This window comes from Platichthys flesus, chromosome 18, assembly GCF_949316205.1.
Source record: "Platichthys flesus chromosome 18, fPlaFle2.1, whole genome shotgun sequence".
In the NCBI taxonomy this organism is placed as follows: domain Eukaryota; kingdom Metazoa; phylum Chordata; class Actinopteri; order Pleuronectiformes; family Pleuronectidae; genus Platichthys; species Platichthys flesus.
The window spans coordinates 2,553,497-2,574,191 of NC_084962.1; the positions used below are offsets into that span (position 1 = coordinate 2,553,497).

Below are 20,695 nucleotides of genomic sequence, written 5' to 3' on the forward strand. Positions count from 1 at the left end.
ACTCTGGTTGCTACATTATCTTGAAAGTTATTGAAACAACAATATTTATCAGGTTGTTGTGGCCGAGTGGTTATGGCGATCCGCTAAAGCTGGGGAACAATAGTCTGTTTAGGTGGGGGAAGAAAAGAAAAGGAGGGGAAGAGGGGAAGAAAAGAGAGAGGAAAAAGTGAGGAAATGGAAAGAACAGGGAACTGAACCTTTTGCCTTTCAGATGTTGTAGGATGGGTAGGTAATTGTATTAATTAGAGTAATATGACCAAAATTAGACTTTGTTTGAGTATGGCATAAGCAGCTGTGGATCCAAGGGTACCTGGTTCGATTCCCGGCAGCAGCATGTGTCTATTTACCCAAACTGTTACCTATTGTTATGAATCTCTTAAATGTCACTTAGTTACTTTATATTGGTGAAATGTTCAAACAGTGGGTTTGTACTGCTTGTAGTGCTGCTAATATTTATAATGCTTGCATAGTGCATTGGGAAAAATAAACAAGATAGTTTTGTAGAAAAAGTATATACATTTATTAAAAAAATACAGGATATCTTTATAAAGAGAACCACAAACAACAGTAACAACGATTGAATGAATGAAATAAATGGACCAAGATACAGACAAGAGTGAAAAATGACGTCTTTGTTGGAGGTAATAAAAACACAATGAAAATACAAAGAATGAAAGAGATCCTCATGTATTGGCTAATAAACATACAAAAAAAAGAAAACCAATAAGCAATAGAGGATAAAAAATACTGGACTGTCGCAATAACACTGTTTTTTAAAACTATATACATACATTATTTACACTATTTACAGAATGGCATAATTTCTTTGCCTCCCTCTTCCTCCGCATGTCCTCCAGCCACTGGTCATGTGGCATGCCAGTTGTAACAGGACAGTATACAGAGCCATAATATTGGCGATGGCCATTTTCCTGAACCCGGGGCTGATGACACTGACCGCATTTTATTGTTTCTGTTGTCCGAATGTACTTTCTTCGGGCAGGAGATGGGGGCGGGAGGGGGCCAGCGGGAGCAAGCAACCTCAGTGCAGGGACTTGTGGGGGCAAAAAAACGAATGAACCACAGGGTGGGATGGGTGGGGGTACAACAGGCATAGGGGCAGAGATATGCGGATGTGTCTGCTGTGTGACAAGAGAAGGCAATCCTGGGCAGACAGCCTTTGGAGGATGAGGGTGTTCGGCTGGAAGAGCAGACGTTCTCTTGTCCGCTGCCTTTCTTGCTGAAGTGTGTGGCAAGTGGAATCGATGCTGGGGGCCAAGCTGTGGGGGTGCAGCAGTGGGGCGTGACTGCACTGGTGGGAGAGGCACAGGAGCAACATGAATAGCTGGAGGCAAGTAGACTGGTGGGGCTGGACGAACAGATTTCCTCTTGTCCACTGCCTTTCCTACTGTACTCTCTGGCAAGTGGTATTGATGGTAGGGGCCAGGATGTGGGGGTGCAGCAGTGGGGCGTGACTGCATAGGTGGCAGAGGCACCGGAGCAATGGGGATAGCGGGAGGCAAATTAACCCCTTGCAGCAGAATACTACAATCCTGCCTCTTCAGGCGCTTGTTGTGCCACTGAATGAGGGTTGTTTGATTGACCTCAAACAATTGCAGTGTAGTAGCCTGCATCAGCACACCATTACCCAGGACCAGCTCCCTGATTTTTATATAATCGTTCATGATGAGAGTCCATCTTGTCAGAACCTGAGAGCCCTGTTTTTTAGAGCTCTTATAGAGGCAGCACAGTTTGATAAAGATGGACTCTACCAGGCGACAACAGTCTGGCCACTGTGCAGGGGATCCTGTTGACCCTAAGACACAGCTTGTCGTGCTCTCCACACCTGGTGTGAATTCAGCCCTCTGTTTGGAGCACCTGAAGCGTCCTGTTATCAGGCGACTCTTGTGCCGTGCAGCATACTCCACCCGCTGGCGATCATATGGCAGGAGGTTCTGCCACAGGGCTATAATTGTACTGGCCTGCAGGTTGGTGAGGGTTAGGCCAGTTTCAAGTCTTAGCCCCACCAAGTAGTTAGCCAGGCAATCCACGAGGTCCATTCCAGGAATACAACGCTCATCCACTGCCTGGTAAAAATAAGAGTACATCAAAATGAGCACAAAAAAAAATACATAGTAGCAAATACAGAAAAGGAACATTACTGTCTCAGTGATATTCTTCAGCAAAAGACTCACCAGATGTTGTGAGGTGCTGCTGTGGTGGTGTGCTGTGATGCAGAGGAAACTGTGGCTGTAGGGACAGTGGTCGAGAGGGTGGTGGGAAGAGGAAGCATGGAGGCTGAGCTGGCGGTGACGGCTGATGGGCCAGGCAACTCCCTGGGCAGAAAATCCAAAGCCTGGGAAAAAAAGGGAAATTGAATAGAAATAAAAATCCATAGCATACCACAAGTATGAATGGTTCTGTGGTTAATCGTACCAAAGAAACACTCACCCGTCGCGCTACAGAAGTATTTCTTGCAGCAGGAGAAGTAGTCGCAGAAAGGCTGGTGGAACTTAAAAGAAGAGAACCAGCAGGAGGGGCGGATGGGACAGGGGGCATGTCTGTGTCCTCATACTCAATCTAGAAATAAAATGTAATTTAAGTAGAGTGTGTTATGCTTTTATAAATTTGTTCATTCTCCAGATTTGTATGTATTGCATGTTATTTTTGTTGGTTGCTTGAAAGCACTGCTACATATATTACTGTAAGTGTAATCACAACACAGCCACAATTATCTACAGACATTGTACGGTGAAAGAAATGTGATGAGAATATTACCAGATGATGCTCAGATGCTGCTGCAGTGGAGCTACATCCAGGCCTTGGAGGAGAAGCAGTAGAGTGGAGAGAAGAGGGAGTTGAAGAGCTGGTAGGTGACGGATCTGAGGACAGGTCCAGCCGCTCAACGGTTGGGTCATAGACAGCATCCTCAAAGCCCTCATCTTCCTGTTCCTCAGTGCAGACATCCTCCAGCATCTGCTCGGTCTCCTCTGAGTCAGGCTGTATATCCTGCAGGGGCCTTCCAGTCTGACGGAAGAGGTAATCAATACCTATTAGCTCCCCTGGGACAGACAAAAGAATAGGAAGAGGAAAATTAGCTTTCAGAAATTTAACTTAAGAGGTTATTATATTTCATGGATATGAAATATCACCTCATCCTTGTGGAAAGGTTAAACTCACCAGTGTAAACAGCAGGGGGCTGAAAAGAGGGCACAGCTTTCCTTCCAAGCACCTTGAGACACATGGTGTTGGCACAGTGAACAAGGTCCCCTGAGTAACTGAGCAGGCTGGAAGGATTGGCTGCCAGGGATGCAGTTTGACGGTCCTGGTTCCATCGATTAAGTCCTTCCAGGAGGTACAGCTGGAAGTTAAGGCTGTTTGCACTCGTCCCTTAAGAGAGAGACAATGTGACAAATAATGTTAAGGAGAGTTTTGTCAGTGTTAATACTGAACAGGTTAGCAGTATTAATACTAATCATAATAATAATAAAACGTTGAACCCTATATATTTAATCTCATCAATGTATAGGGACTCATACAGACCTGGAATGTACCTGTTCACATGTAAGTGGAAGGACTCAAGGGATGTGGACCCTCGAGCACACCTGTAGTTAGGCAGAACAATGCCCTCTTTGGTGGTGGTGCCCGTCTGGGTATAGAGAAGCACACCCGGTACATCCTGAATGCACTTTACATGCTTCCTCTGGACACGCCAGATGTGCTTCATCCTCTCCATGTCCAGCAGAGGGACACCAAGATTGTCGCTGCCCTTCGGCCCCATCAGCTCATCGAGCAGGCTTTCAAGCAAGGTGATTGTCGTCTGCTCTCCCCTTGTCTGCCTTCTGCAGTGCTTGGACAGTTCGGCCTTGGTGATGTGGAGGTCTACCATTCGGTCGGTAATGCCCGGTACACCTTCCTGTACCAGCTCGGCACGCTTGGCTCGCCGCAGCAATGCAACGTCTCTGCTGTCCCACTCAAAGATGCAGCTGGACAATTTGGCCATGAAGGTGGGGTAGAGGGGATGAGCATCCTTCGTACAGCCAGATGCCAGCCGCCTCATAAAGTGGTAAATGTCCAGCCTCACAATGAGGTCTGGCCACCCTCCAAATCGCTGTTTTAATTTGGTCTGTACCAAGCCCTCCCGACAACATTCAGTGTCAACGTACAGTAGCTTTGGAGGGGCCACACCAGCAGTGCTGTATCTGTGGATGAGACCAGCTGCCATGTTGTCCAGAGCTGGACCCTCCTGAGCAGTCAGGACACTGATAAGGATTTGGCCCACCTCATTGCTAACAGATGTTAGCCACAAGGCAGTCCCCTTAGCAAAGCGAGACAGCTTCTTGGTGATCTGTGATGCAAATAAAGGACAGTGTGTAATAAAATATCTTGTATATGTGTGATGCTATTATAATTTAATTAGGTTTCTTTTATTGAACAAAGCATAGTTATATTTCACGTCTTTACTACTAATGTTATAATTTCGACAAAGTGAGGTTATAATGTAGAATATTACATTGTTTACAGTCCAAAATATTTACCTTTTTGGTGGAGTCCATTTTTAGGACACTTCCAAAAGTGCAAGTAATGCTCGCTTTGATGTGGTCCAGCCTGTTCAAAATGTCTCTGCCATGCACAGTTAGCATCCACCTGTGAGAGGGGATAACTGACGGCTCTGGCACCTCCTGGAACAAGACAGGGAGCAGGGATTGCCTGTCTGCAAAGTGTATGCATTTAGAACAGTACCGGATGAGATATCGAATCCACTCCCGACCTTGGTTCTCCCTCAGCTGCCTGACCAATCGGGAGGGGCTGTTACCCTGGGTCCTATCCCTCAGAGAGACAATGACCCTTATGTCACAAGCATATCTATAAAGAAAAAAGGGGAAAAGGGAGACAAATATAAAAGCAGCAACTTTGAAGTGTGATTGAATGACAAACAAAGACGTTGCATAAGCAAAGTAATCTCAGTATAATAACCTTTGAGTCAGGATCGGTGTGAACTCCATCCTGGTCGGCATATCCAGCTGGTCCAATATTGTTTTGCTGCTGGAAATGTAGGCGATCTTGCATGCGTTGCACCACAGTGTCTCAGTAATCATAAGGTAGTAATAAAAGTTCAGCCTCACCTTCCACAGGTGGTACAGCATCCATACGAGAAGCCGGTGGGTAAAAAAGCGCTCTGGAGCGGGGACCTGGTGATAAATGATGGCTGGTAATGGTGGATTATACCACAGCATCAGGTCAGAGCGCAAACGTTTGTTCTTCCGCAGAGCTGCTGCTATCCATTTCTGGTCCTGAGGTGGTATAGTTGTCCTCAGCTTTGCAGGCAGCCAGCCAGGCTGTGAAGCAGCAACAGCAGCAGCAGACATCATATGCGCCGCCAATGGCTCAGCATCAGGGGTAGGATGTGCTGAGGGACCAGCCACAGAGGTTGCAGCAGAGGAAACACAGGCATAGGACACAGAGTCCACAGGGGCCGGAGGAGCAGAGGAGGTTTCCAAGGATATGGCAGTTGACACTCTCTAATTAATAAATCACAAAAGGTATGTTCATAAGCTACTCATGAAGGAGACTTGTTTCAAGTTTAATAAAATATCGTTGTGAGGAAAACAACTTAAATGAGGAGTTTGTCTCACAGCTCCAGTAGCAGCCGATGTGACACAGGAAGCTGAGGTGGTTGTCGACACGGTAGAGGGTGGAAGAGACAGAGGAGAGACAGTCTGAATATAGTGCCTGGGACTGTGGCCAGGTGACGGGGTGTCAGTTGTGGTCTAATTGAGGAAGAGGACAGTTTACACAAAAATAAATAAAGTATTGTGTCATAATTAGTTTTAACAACACGGATATTAGAAGACCAGACCATTTCTTCATATCTGTAACAAAATAAAAGGATACTATGTTTACTAAGATGTTGTCCTTATATTACCTTGATTCCACGCTGCCCAGCTGAAGCCAAGTTTGGCTTTGCATGGGCACCATGCGATCCACCGAACCGTGGTTTTGTGAACTGACGAGAAGAAAAAGTAACCTTATGTGTAGCCGTTTAAAATATAAACATATGCTAAATATAAATACACCCTCAATACATACTGAGGCCAAAGTCAAAATGGGCTTGCGTGGTGGTTGCCCAGGTGTGATGGAGGGGGATCCAGACGAGGGTCCTGGGTGTGGTGTCACCGAAGAGGACACAGAGACTGATGGCTACAGGTTCCAGGAAATGAAAATGAAGTTCAATAATATGTAATACAACACCAAGACAGCGTAATATTATGTAGGACCTCTGATACCTTCTTTATATGGAAGCCACAGTTACATGTCTGTGTCCCTCCAAACAGCGACCTTTGACCCCTGAGCTGCATTGGGCATTTCTCAATCTGTATAATGATATTGATTTGTATTATTATTACTTTGCTTTAAATGCAATGATTGTACACATATCACTTCCTCCAAGTTTACCTTCAGAAACAGATCGTGCCACTTTTTCTGGCGTGGTGCCGGCCGGTTTCCTGCATCAGCAGGCCAGACCCCGACAGCAGCAAACCTTCGCAGACGGGACATCCACTCCTCATCACCCATAGCTCTGTGTTTTTTTGGAAGCCATCTGACAAGAATAGACACATTCAGTTGATACAAGTAGGGGAGAGCGGGGTAATGTGAGACATCGGGTAATGTCTCACATTACCAGCCTTGCTCCAGTTAAGTGCTGTGAACTGGCATTTGAATGCGCAGAGAAAACAATATCCCTGTCCCTGCCAATTGTAGAGAGCAACAATGTGCAGGAAAGCTAGGGTGTGCAAGAGATCAAATCATAATAATCATAAATGTGCTTAATTGAGCAATCCCCATGATTCTGTTACTAGTCTGATATAAGTTTTGGAATGTGTGGTTGTCAATCTAGCTGCCAGGATTTTAACTATTACATGTGTTGTTATGGTAGTTTTAAAGTGGAAAAAGTAAGTGGATCACTTTACCCCCTTGATTTCTCTGGTCTGTCTCACTTTACCCCTAAGCTGGGGTAAAGTGAGACACAAGACCACTTATTAAAAAGCAATCATATTTTCACTGCCCTTTGTCCTGAAGACATTCTGATCATGTCCATTGCTAGGAAACATCCTGAATTAATGGGAAATGTGTGAATTTTACTGATATATTAAATGTCTCACATTACCCTGCTCTCCCCTATATGCATGTGAGAGAAAAACTAAAGAATCAGCATACTCTACAGCAAATTGTAACACATTTCAGCTCATTGTATAATATAGTAGTATTCCATTACTGCTTGTATTACAGTGTGGATACATACATGTTTATACAACGTTATTATTACTTGATCTGCATGCAAAGTGTAACCTTGTGTTACATTATAATGATGTTATACACTACTCTCATAAAGATTATAATAATGTACAGTGGTATGAAAAGCGCCAAATGTGCCGCTCATACAGATTTCCTATAGCGTACAGTGGGGTATGAAAAGCGGAAAGTTTGAACTGTGCTTTTACAAGCGCGATTGTTAAACCCAGCGTCATACCCCTTTGTCGTGTAAATGAGCTAACAAGTTAGCAGTCTGACTAAGTGAAATGACTATAACGATATCAACAGCGAATGAATGAATGAATGAACGGCGGGTTATACACAGTGTAATAGCCGTTTCTCGGTGTAATAAATAAGCTTACAAGCAGTCTGACTAAGTGAAAAGGCAGTGGCGACATCTTACCTTTCGAGTGTAAATCCTCACAGTGTCGGAGTTCAGAAGGTGTCAAATAAAAAGTCAAGCGGTGGAAGGTGGGGGGAGGGCACCGGTGGATGCGCCGCTCGGTGAAGACGCCCATTGTCATTGGCTGAATGGTGGTATAGTGGTGAGCATAGCTGCCTTCCAAGCAGTTGACCTGGGTTCGATTCCCAGCCATCGCAGTTATATTAAGCCCAAAACTTTCATTTACAATCTCAAACTCTGGTTGCTACATTATGGTGAAAGTTATTGAAACAACAATATTTGTCAGGTTGTTGTGGCCGTACCCTCCAGCAACAGGCTGCTACTGGAGTCCTAACAAGTTCCTAACAAATCCTAACAGGTCCGACCTGTATGGAGGACCATAAATGACTTAAGTAAAAATAAATAAATGTATAAATAAATAAATAAATAAAAAAGGAAATAAATAAATATGTTAATACCAAAAGAAATGTCTTAAAAATATTTGCACATTTATTTATTCTCTGATACATTTCCTTTTCATTTGCAGTGTCCTTATGCTAATGAGAAAGGCGGGCCTATCCGCAGTCTCATGCAGGATTGGTCACAAGAGTGTAATGATCCAGCCCTACTTCTGCCTCTCAATGCTGACTGGTGTCCAGTAGCTGTTTGCAGCGTTGAGCCAGTTCACACTTAAAATGAACTAGTTCAAGTTCAGAGGGTTAGTTAAGGTTATTTTTTATTGGGATGATTTAGGTGTCAGTAGTCCTGACTGTGAGCGCCACGTCTCGTGTTGTACTGAGCACAATGAGCGAGCCGAGAGGAGGAGGAGGAAACAGAAACTCCAGCTCGGTACAAACCACCTGCAGCCTCTGCTCTGATCATGAAGCCGCTGATCTCTGAGCAGATGTGACCAGAGAAACTCTGTGTTTTCACAACAGCGACCTCCTCTGCCCCAGCTGAAACTTCCTCCTCCACCACAACTACAACAACAGCGACCTCCTCCACCACAGCTGCAACTTCCTCCTCCACAACAACAACAACAACCTCCTCCATCCCATCAACAACATCCTCCTACACCACCACCTTCTTTTCCTGCTACATCTCCTGACGTTGTCAACCTGAGGCCGCCAGTGGTGAATTGGGTGAGTTTTCTCCCCAAACAGTTCTTGCGGGTCATCAACCCAGCCGATCAGGAGTGGATTGCCCAGTGTCTTTACAAGGCCACAGGGTGTCTGCGGCAAGAGGCTTCTAAGAACTGGTTCCTTCCACCTGATCCACCAAAGCCGACAAATGTACGACCTGACCCCATGGCCTACTTCAGGCAGCGGATGTTTCTGTGGGCACCGATGCGGATGTGGAGTATTCCAATTAAAAGTGTGCAGTGCAACAGCAAGATGCACCACTCTGGGATTTACCCAAAAGCCCGGGAAGTAATTGACCTTGACTCCAGGTATTACTTGATCGGCGGAGACTATCCTCGGTGCAGTAAGTGCAAAATCCCTGTCTGCCCTTGGAGCACTGATGTGCTAAATCAGTTGGATCCTGCCCACCGAAACAAGTTCCCTGCTGTTCTCACCACACAGCACGCCCTGGACAGGAAGTGTGTTACCTTCCTCAAACCAAGAACAGTAGGAAACAGCTCCAGTTACCTGCAGCAAGCCCTGGAGGAAGTTCACAGTGAGGAGTGGGGAAGGCGCACAGTTGAGTACCTGTCGGACTGTACGCTTCACAGCAGGAGGACTGCATTGACCCAGTAGCCTATGAGCAGCCACCAACCTATCGCACCCTACCCCTTGCACAGTGGTTTGAGAGGGTCCATGCCAATGGTCATCTGGATGAGATGAAGGGTGTCATAACATCGACATACGGCAGGATCCTAAAGCTCGACTCCACAAAAAAGGTGCAGGCAAACCTCTGAAAAATGACGGTCATGATTACACTTGATTATGTTGTCATGCAATTTATTTATTTTTCTCTTAATCCTAATTTTATGTCTGTATTTAATAGATCACAAAGAAGCTTGCTGGTGACATTGCAGACTCGGCTACCTGGATGACGAATGTCACCAACGAATGTGGGCAGCTGCTCAACTGTGTGCTCACCACTTGTGAGGGAGCTGGACTGGATGAGTTGTGCCAGGGGATCGTGAAACGCTACAAGGATGCCGGAGAGCCAGAGCCAGAAATCATTTATGTTGACAGAGATTGCTGCAGTGGGACAGGTGTGTGACCGTCATAATGTTTATGTAGTTGTTTTTTATTTCTTACAGGCGCAAACAACTTAAAAACTTGAACAATTATTTAGCATACCCCCCAAGTGCTACTTGTATTAGGTCATATTTGTCAGATCATACTTTGGAGAGAGTCATATATTGATAATTGTAATTATAACATTATGCATAACTTTTGGCCGTGATCTTTCATTTGCACAGGTACCTCCCCGGTTCTTTCATGGCTGCGACCGTGGAAAACCATTGTGAGACTGGACATTTTCCACTTCATGAGGAGATTTACACGTGGACTCACAACGGAACACCACCCTATCTATGGCACTTTCTGCTCAAAGATGTCCCACTGCATTTTTGAGTGGGACCAGGAGGATTTTCGTCGCCTCAAAGAGGCAAAGAAGTCCGAGCTGCAGAAACAGCATGCAGGTCATGCTCCTACAGAGGATCAAGTCCTGGCCAACATCAGCTCCAGTGAACTGGCCAGACATTGCAAGCGGAAAACTCGGGGGGTTGAGGAAACACGGAGGCTGATTGGTGATTCGCTGGAGTCCATGTGGGAACTGACCAACACCACAGGCTTGCGACTCATCAACCCTGACAGCATGAAGAATGGGACACGCAACAGAAGCACCTGACATGCATCCAAGATCCTCCTGGAGTTGAACTTCATACCAAAGTCCGCTCTGGTTCAAAAAAGGGAGACAACGTCCTGGATGTCTTCAGATGTGGCAGGGGGTCCTCTTCTGTGGAAAGTTTTCATCGCCACCAGTGCACATTTATCCCGGGTAAATAAAAGTTGTATATCTTTGGCATGACTCATACTCCTTACATGTCTTCTTTTAAAATGTAGTTTCTATAATCTCTAACATTTTGTATCTTTTAAGGCTGGAGGTCTAATGCAATGCACACTCAGATGTACATGCTTGAGGGTAGTTCCAGATGGAACATGAACCGAGCCCATGAAGCTGTGGGTATGAGGGGTGCATCGCAAACAAAACTCTATAACATCTGCCTGATGTCCAACATCAATGACCTCAGCAACAAAGTCCTCGGCAATCCGCTCTTGCCAGAATTCATTCCCCCTGGGAGTAAGATACACCAAGAGAACTCATTCTCCTTGCAACCACAGCTTCACTACTACACATTCAACAAATTATCCTTTTGCTTTTTCCCCCCCATTTTAATGGGAATATGTCTAGTACTCTGTATTCAAAATGCTTCTTTTTCTTTTAAATGATGATTCTTTAGGTGAGCGCATTGCTGTTGAATATTTGTTGGAGCAGTTGGCAACATTCTACCTGATTCGCTGGACGAAGTTCAGGAGGATGAGTTTCTGGATGTCACAGTAAGTGACGCAACGAACATCCTAAGTCGGACTCCACCTGAAGCCCCCCAGTATGCAGCAGAGTTGGAGATTTCACCCCCTCACAGTCAACCATTTCTCCACAGTGACCATTCAAACACATCATCTTACATATCCCCTGAGGTAATTTGACAATGACATGATCATTTGAAAGTTATTGATTTACATATGCTATGAATTTGATATTTTATTTATTATCGCTATTTGTCTTTCTGTTGCGTGCTTGTATAACAAGGAATTGTGTAAACAGGCAATTTTATAATGCAATTTCTCCCCATTACAAATTTCTAGGAAAGAAGTTCTGATGTCCGCAGTGTCTCTGAAAGTCCCGACAGTCCAGCCAGAAGTGTACACAGTGAGGACAACTCCTTGAGTGGACCAAGCACTTCATCTCAGGTAATTTAACTAAACGCTTAGTGTGTCCAGCACAATTCGATTTTATATTTATATAACCCTGACCCCTAGTGTTAGCTATACTGTATAACAGGTGCTCCAGTGCAAATATTTGCCATTTACTTAATGACCAATACATAGCTTTCTAAACAATTTTTACAGTTGCATTTTGTCAATTTGTGTATAATATATAGACATTTCTCCATATTCTTCATTTCTCAGGAAAGCCGATCTGATGTAAGGGGTTTTCCTGGATGGGAGGTGGTTGATAAATTGGCAGGCTATCTTGTCAACCTAAACCGCACCATAACAGCTTTGTCAGCCTCAGAGACAGATGACATTGTGCGGCTGTACTCAAGTCTTCACGGCATGGACCAGATGCTGACAAAATACTCGCTGAAATGTAAGCGGAAGACCTTGGCTGGGCCGTGGAGAGCATCCAGGAAACGCATTGGCTCTGCACCTGGTCAGCAAGCGGCTGAAAGGTGAACTGCACTATAGTGGATGCACACATAATCACGAGTCTGATACTTATTTTTAATTAAATGTTACATTAAAGCAATATCACACAAGACCAATAATGTTGGTCTGTAAATCCTCACTGCATTTTAGACTGTTCAGTAAGATACTGTAACCGTGAAGTGGGGTTATACTTACAATAATGACTCATAACACATATTTTTTCTTTTCTTTACATTAATATACTGTCTGCTGTGCAATATTGATCATGTCATCTTTTCCTTCCTAGACTGTTCATGACCCATGGCCAGGCTGCCCAGAGACCTGACAGCAACAGAATCTCTGAGTGTGTTTCCCTCAGGCTGTTGAAGGAGTATCAGTGTGCCCGAAATAGGCCAAAAGACTGCAACGGTAAAACTTTACCAATTCCCCAGTCCATCGTCCACACATACCAGCACATCAAACAACTGCTAGAGGACAGCCGGGTGATTCAGGACCAAACCACCTTGGTGCTGGTAACGGTCAATAACACCACAGTATCTTCTTGGTGAGATACATGTTTTGACTTCCTCTATGTAAATTTCCGCATTGCGGGACTAATAACAGACTTCTTATTCTTATAAGGAATTGATGTATTGATGTAGCTAAACATTTTGCTGTGTATCTTTTCCAGGTTGCATGAAAGGCAGAAAAGAACGGGTCGAGACTCTTTGCTGCAAGGGGTCCATCTTCCACAGACAGTCTCTACGGCGCAGGACGCCTTGCCAGAGGCACGAGAGCTCCCTACTGCACATGTGGAGCATGGACATAAGGCTATGGAGTTTCAGGAGCCAGATAATCAAGAAGGCGAGGCAGTGATACGCCGGCGCCACAGTGTCAGGGCTGGCACAGCACCGCTCTTTCCTGATTCACAGGCATGGCCTGGTCTTTCTGCTCCACCCTCATATCAGCAGGGTCAACTGCCACTGCATCCCCCACCGTCCTGGTCCACATTTGGGCAGCACCAAGTACCGCCATCCCAGTCACCTGCCTGGTCCATATATGGGCAGCACCAAGCACCGCCATCCCAGTCACCTTCCTGGTCCACATATGGGCAAGGCCAAGTACCGCCATCCCAGTCACCTTCCTGGTCCACATATGGGCAAGGCCAAGTACCGCCATCCCAGTCAGCAGGGCCTTCCTCATACCAGCAAAGTGCCATATCCTCAGCTCCATACCCTGGCTGGACCTTTCAAAATCCAGCACTCCCCCCTCAGCATAACTACCATTCAGCCCTGTATCACCACTTCTCTGGGCCCCCATATCCAGTACCAACACAAACAGCAACAGTAACAGCACCATCATCATCAGCTCAATCACAAGACAAATTAAATCGTCACCGAAAGTGTGGCAAGGGGGCAGCAACCAAAAAAGAGGCAATGCAAAGAGGACTACCATTATGTCTGCAAAACGTGTGGTCTGGCTAAAAACAAAAGCACTGGTCACACCCAGATAAGGGGAAAGTGGTATTGTCCAGCATCTGGACAGACCATCTCAGAATGGAGATATTCTGTTGAAAAACAATAAACAGTTATCCCTCTCCTGTACCTTTTGTATATATTCACCTTTTGTAATGTAAGTGCCTTTTTGATATACCTTGTTTATAGTTAACAATTAAAGAATTCTGAGAAGTTTACCTGTCTGTTTATTATTGCTATGCATTATATCTATGAACAAAATTATTTAGTGTAAAGATGATGACATATATCAGTTTTATCTCCTCTTTCCCCTCTTTTCCCTCTTTTGCCCTCCTTTTCCTTCCTTCCTTTCCCTGGGGTTTCCCCATGCAAGTTCAAACCCTGCCAACAACGGAAGACTCCAGTGGCGGATTGGCCGTCGGGAGCACCGGGACGTTTCCCGGTGGCCTGATGGTCCTCCTGGCCTGACTTGAACAGTCACCGGACTGAGTTACTGACGCCCGGGCCAATCAAATCGATCCATCTAGTTACGTAATAACGCTGCTCGGCGACCTGTCGGCGTAACACAACAACCAATTAGCTCTGCTGTCTTCATTCCAGTAGTCGAGAGAAATGGAGAGTCAGAAAAAGAGGAAAGGTGGAGCAGAGAGAGAGAGGGACAGAAAACGTAAAGCCCTCGCCACAGACGGAGCAAAATGTTGCAAAATAAGTGACATGTTCACCAGAAGGGAAGGTCAGTCAAAAACGATCATCGCCAATCGTTAATCATAACAATGGCGGCGGCAAGCAGTAGTAGCGGGAGCACAGAGGCTCCAACAGCAAAAAAAACACGACTGAGGTGTTCAAAAGTGTGAGATTTTTTCACTCTCAACGCTCCCAACAAGGTGGTTATTTGCAGACTATGCAAATTTACATTAGCGTACCACAGCAGCACTACGGCAATGCACGAGCATTTAAAAAGAAAACACCCGGGAGCTCTGGTTCAGGATGGCCGCAAACCACCGCAAGTTCTGTTGATTTTCCCCCTTCCCCGACCTGGAATGTTCGTTTATCAAGCAGTCGCAGTAGTATACCAAAGATAAAAGTTTGTATGTTTATTAATATTAATATTCGAATATATTCGAATATTTATTAATAATATTTGGACCATTAAATGTCTTCATTCCTTTATATGGTATAAAACTCGGCCAAAAGCCGAGCTCCGAGGGTTTGTTTACCAGCGTTGCTATGGTGACCGGTCTTGCGTGTTCCAACGGTTTATTAGATATCTAAGCTGTCTAATCACTTCATTCACTGCCTCTTCCGTGGTCATTACAATATTATGAAATATGAATAGACTTTGTCGGGTTCGGATTTTATACTCTGGTGAAAAGAGAACTTTTGTCATGTTAAAAAAAAAAAAAAGAAAGTCGTTCGATTAGTCGACTAACCGAAAAAAATAATCGCTAGATTAGTCGTTAGAAAAATAATCTTTTGGGACAGCTATAGTGCTTTTTGAGGATGAGCTATCAGTTTTTATTACACGAAGAAGACATGCGATAATAGGAATTAAATGGCGAAGCGAAAGACGCGCTAATGCCAATTACTAAGGAACGGAAAAGGGTAGAAACAAACTTTTTTTCTAGAAGAAAGAAGAGATCCTACTATTTCTTATGGTGGTTTCAGAGTTTACAACACAGCCCCCTCCACACACAAACACATACACACACTGACACAGGCACACGGCCCGACAATCAATCCAGAATACCTAGACATGAATGAAAAATATGTTGCATAATGTTTGAGCCACTACAGGATAGTTTATACATGGTGAAATAATAAAGCATTATTAAATACAGCTAGCTTTTTTGTTTACTCTTAATCTATTAGGCTGCAGCTTTGTGGCAGTTTTCTTTATTGTAATTCTGCACCATAAATGATAGTTTGACTATCATAATAATATATACAGGCTCTATATGGTATGACTATAAACTTTATAGGCTGTGTTCACAGACACCTGTCTTTCTGGTTTGTGTGTGCAATACACATTGTTTGAATGTAAACAGCAGTGCAATAAACTTAAAACATGGCCTGCTCTTGGGTTTTTCCTTGCAAAGGTGGAGAAGGAACCAGCAGCAGCACTGGTACCCCAAGTGCTCCCACAGAACTGGAGAGTGTTGGTACACAGTCAGAAACAGAGCAGGACATCCCAGGTACCACTTAAGAGCATACAGAGTATGCTTTTAGATTAATAGGTGATTTATTAATGAAACTATCAGCAAGAGTGTAATCAGGAAGAATACAATTGATGACTGCATAATATGTAATACAAGTTTAGAATCAGGCTATACTTTTCAATCTCATTCTGCAGAGCAACCAGACGTTGAAGTTGAGGAAGAGGGAGACAGAGAGACAGGTTCAGAGTCCAGCACAGGAGAAAATGAAAGGGAGAAAACAGAACATTCATTTGATTATTTTGCCCGCCCTCAGCCCAAGGACTATGACTTATTTTTTAAGAACCACCCAAAACAAACCACTCAAAGAATCATCCCTAATGTATTCAATTCCAAAGATGGCACCAACAGAAAATGGCTGACATACAATGAAGGAACTCACTCCTTGTTCTGTTCAGTATGTCTAGCATTTGCAAAACCCTCTGCCAGTGAAAGTACATTTGCCAAAGGAGGGATGCATGATTGGAAACATGCCCATCAGAGGGTACAGGAGCATGAGAGAAGCAAGACTCAAAGAGAGAGTGCAGAAGCCTTTTTTCTCAGAGCCAGCAGGGCAGACATTTGTAGCCTTTTGAGTGACAAACAAATGTCTATTCAAAGAGAGCAGATCAGAAAGAGGAGGCAGGTCATGGAACGTGTCATAAATGTAGTAAAAGTTATCGGTGAATGCGGGCTTAGCTACAGAGGACACAGCCAAGAAGCTGCGTATACATTGGAAAACATCGCCAGCAACCATGGCAACATTCTTGAACTAATTTTGTTGCTGAGCAAATATGATGTCTGCCTACAAGAGCACGTTAAGGATTGTATTGAGAAGAGTAAAAAACAGATGGGAAGTAAAGGAAGAGGGTCATTGGTAACAATGATGTCCAAAACGACAGTAAATAAAGTTATTGAAGTCATCAGGTCATTGATTCAGCAGACAATTGCTGTTGAAGTGAAAAGGGCAGGGATGTTCTCTGTACAACTGGACACAACACAGGATTTGACATCCAAAGACCAATGTGCAGTAGTTCTGCGATATGTCACTACTGTTGTCCATGAGAGACTCATTGCTGTCATTGACTGTGAGTCATCAACTGGACAGTATTTTGTGGACCTTGTAAAAGAGACACTCGCAAAGATGGACATAGACATCAAACATTGCATTGGCAATGCAACAAATGGAGCAGCTAATATGCAGGGAAAATACAGAGGCTTCTCTGCATTGATTACAGAAGTATCTCCCAACCAAGTCCACATTTGGTGTTACTCACACATCCTAAATCTTGTGCTAAGTGACACCACTCGGGTTGTTGTTGCAAGCGAATCCCTTTTCTGTCTCCTGAACGACATTGCAGTGTTAATTCGAGACTCCTATAAGCGCATGCACCTATGGGAGGAAACCACTGAGGACAAGAGACGCAGGCGGCTAGGTGTCATTGGTGAAACACGCTGGTGGGCTAAAGATGAAGCATTGAAGAAAGTCTTCGGAGGCTTTGCAAAGCCCAACCAGGCACTCTACACAGATGTCATCATCACTATGGAGAAAATTGAAAAGGACATGACCATAAAACCTTCTATCCGAAGCAAGGCCCAAGGGTACAAAGATGCTCTGCTAAGGTATGAGACGATTCTCACAGCTGAGATTTATCTCAGGATCTTTGAGAACACATCCCCTCTCTCGAAATATTTGCAAACAAGTGGGATCGATTTTGTGACAGCACAACACCTAGTGACTGGAACAGAGGATAATCTGAGAAAGTATGCAAGAGACTTCAGAGTGTGAAGAAGGCAGCAGACAACTTTGTTGAGTGGGCCAATGGCATTCTGGAAGAACAGCAGAACTGTGATGCTGAAGCTCAAACTGCTCTGCCAGAGAAGAGAACAAAAAAAAAAGAAGAGAAGGCCAGGTGAATTGGCAGAAGATGACCTCATTGCTAATGCTGACAAAAATTATGAAATCAAAATCCACAATGTGATACTGGACACTGTTGTGGAAAGTATCCACCATCGTTATGCAGCAAATGCAGTGCTCTGTGCAGATGTCTCCTGCATGGATCCTAAACGCTTTCCTGAAATCAGAGAAAAGGGCCTTCCAAACACAGCCATGAAGGAGCTCAGCAAATGCTTGTTGAAATTTGATGACCGTGCCACTGTTGAAGCATTGCAGGCTGAACTGACCAGCCTTGCACAACACTGGGAAAGACTCAAACAATCACTACAAGAGGAGTACAACACCAGGGCTGCCACCACCAGTGATGACTCTGGAGAGGATCTTGATGAAAGTGTGGAGTTTGTGAGCACAAGTTGTTCAACCTGTAAAAACTGCCTGGTATGCTGCTATTTACTCCTGTCACAGTACAATCTGCTCACAGATGCATATCATATCATTGGTTTGGGCTACAAGTTCATCCTCACACTATCAGTCTCACAGGTGGCCTGTGAGAGGACCTTCTCTACTCTGAAACTTGTGAAGAATCGCCTGAGAACCTCTCTCAATCAAGAGAACTTAGAAGCATTCATGCTGATGGCAACAGAGAAGGAGATTCTAATGGCACTTGACAAAGATGACATTATTGACAAGATGGCAGAGAGCAGTGAGCTACTGCGCCGCCTACTGGTTTACTAGGGATAATCGCTGACTGGTTACTCTTAGTTATCTACTTTATTGACACTAATGAGTGAATATTGTATTCTAAGTTCTTCTTTGTTGTTCTTACATTGTTGCTTGTTAAATTTAAAGAAATTAATATATTCCAGTTTTGATAAATGTTTTATATGTTTGATGCTTGAAAGTAAAGTTAATGATTGAACATCCAAGCTAGTATTTGTCTCTCTTTTTACAAATATAGGCCCATTGTTTTGTGTGTCTTGCCTTGTACATTTGTGTATCCTATGGCTGCTGTCCTCAATAGTTTTTGAGTATTCATCCATTGCTATAACATTTGAAAACAGGGTTTTCAATGAAAATCATATATTCAAATAGATAACTCATCGGTCACTCCTAAATCTCTTTTAACTATCAAATAGTGTTAGAATACACAACTAGAGGTATGGTGGTCTGCATGAGAAGGGTGGCCTGGAATGGCATCAAATTCCCGGCCTGAATTATTGTCCCAGTCCGCCACTGGTAGACTCTCATTATTTAGCACCCAAGACAAAACAGCTGGAACACCTTAGCTGATACGGATCGTAAGATGTAATGATAAGTCTGTTGTTTCATAGACTAATTTAATTTCTCCATGCGCTGCACTTCATCATATCAACTTCGCACTGCTCGCAATCATAGTCAATATGGATCTGTGGACAGATTAAATTCTCTGTTTTATGTGTTACAGACCTTTTGGTAAACCGTCTGTTCTTTTCTTCCCCTATTTTCATTATGCTGAACTGGGTTTCTCTTTTATCTTTTCCCACAATTATCCTGTTCTGGCATCCAAATTCCAATTAACAATGTTCTGACGAGTGTGGTATAATGGTAAACAACCCATCAACTCCTCTCCATCTACTCTTGCATACAACTAAGCATCCGCGAGTATGAAATCTTCGGGAACAGAATTCCCTGCAAATGTAGATATCATAAGGTAAGCAATAATGATATATATTTTTTTAATTTATTCACAGATGCATTAGGGAGTCAGCAAAGAGAGGCAGAGAGCATCCCAAGTGCAGGGAGTCCGAGCATATCAAGCTATCAGATGCAAGAGCAGGTCCACTGCGGTCTTTGTAGCAAGGTGTTATTTATCTCTCTCTCTTCTCTTCTCCTCTTTCCGGTTCCGGTGCGAGTGAGTGGTGGTGGTGGACGCATGAGTGAGTGGCGCGGAGATTTGAACTGTTTATTACTGGTACTTCTTTGTAATTTTCTTATCTCATATTTGCATGAAGTTTTGGGTTTTTCTCGTTAATATTATTTTTGTTTTACAACCGAGAGACTGCTGGTTTTGTCGGGGGTCTCTGAAGGAATGGCGTCCCCCGGGACACCTCCTCCGTCACTCCGGCAGGGAGTGGGGATAGTCCCGCCGGGAGAGGACATTAGGATGGAGGAGGTCCTGCTGGCTGTTGGCGAGCAGGTAGGCAACGATAATTTACTTTTCAAGAATGAGCAGAGCGGTGGTGGTGTTTTTAAAAGAGGAACGCCAGGTGCACCAGCTTTGTGAGTGGCCTGTTAATTAGGGACGGCTACGTGCAGGTGAACCCGTTGTCGGTTCCCGCAACTCGGATCATGGTATCCGGAGTTCCGCCTTTTATTTCAAATGATCTCTTAAGAGCTGAGCTAAGCAGGTTTGGAAAATTTTCAAGCGGGTTCAGAACGTTAAGTTTAGGATGTAAAGACCTCAAACTGAAACATGTACAGCCCCTGAAGCGGCAGGTGTTCATGTTCCTGGAGTCCCCCACCAACACTCTGGAGGTCTCCTTCATCATCGAAATGGAACACACCATATGTGTCACGGTTTGTGGAAGGAGATGGACCCGGATGCAGAGATGTTTAACAAAAAACGTATTTAATGTAAAAGGAACTAAACTAAACTCTAACTAACCAAAAACACAAGGAAGCTTATGAGAGGGGTTCAAAGTGAAGAGGCTCAGGGGATCAGGACAAGGCAGGACAGGAACAGAGAACAGAACAATGGATGACAGAGGGTAGATGAACAAACAATCCGACAAGGACAAAGGGAAAGACAGAGGCTTATACACACAGGGAATGCAGGGGTAATTGGCCACAGGTGCAACACATGAGGAGTAAGAAAGACCATCACCAAGACAGTAAGTGAAGACAGAAACAACCCACAAGGAACAGAGAATACAAAATAAAACAGGAAACAGAAACCGAGTGCACACATGAAAACTACTTAAAAACACAAAACAGAGATCTAACAGTTTTACAGAAAACACTTCACAAAATCTAAA

At 44.2% G+C, this 20,695-nt stretch overlaps 1 long non-coding RNA gene across 1 annotated transcript; it reads right to left on the minus strand.

The window, feature by feature from the left end:
* Window positions 1-6,157: 6,157 nt before the first annotated feature.
* LOC133973150 (uncharacterized) lies at window positions 6,158-6,589 on the minus strand. The gene is made up of 3 exons (XR_009924536.1): window positions 6,454-6,589; window positions 6,285-6,371; window positions 6,158-6,198 (listed from the first exon to the last, which is right to left on the minus strand). It is a non-coding gene; the product is annotated as an uncharacterized LOC133973150 (long non-coding RNA).
* Between the last annotated feature and the right edge of the window lie 14,106 nt (window positions 6,590-20,695).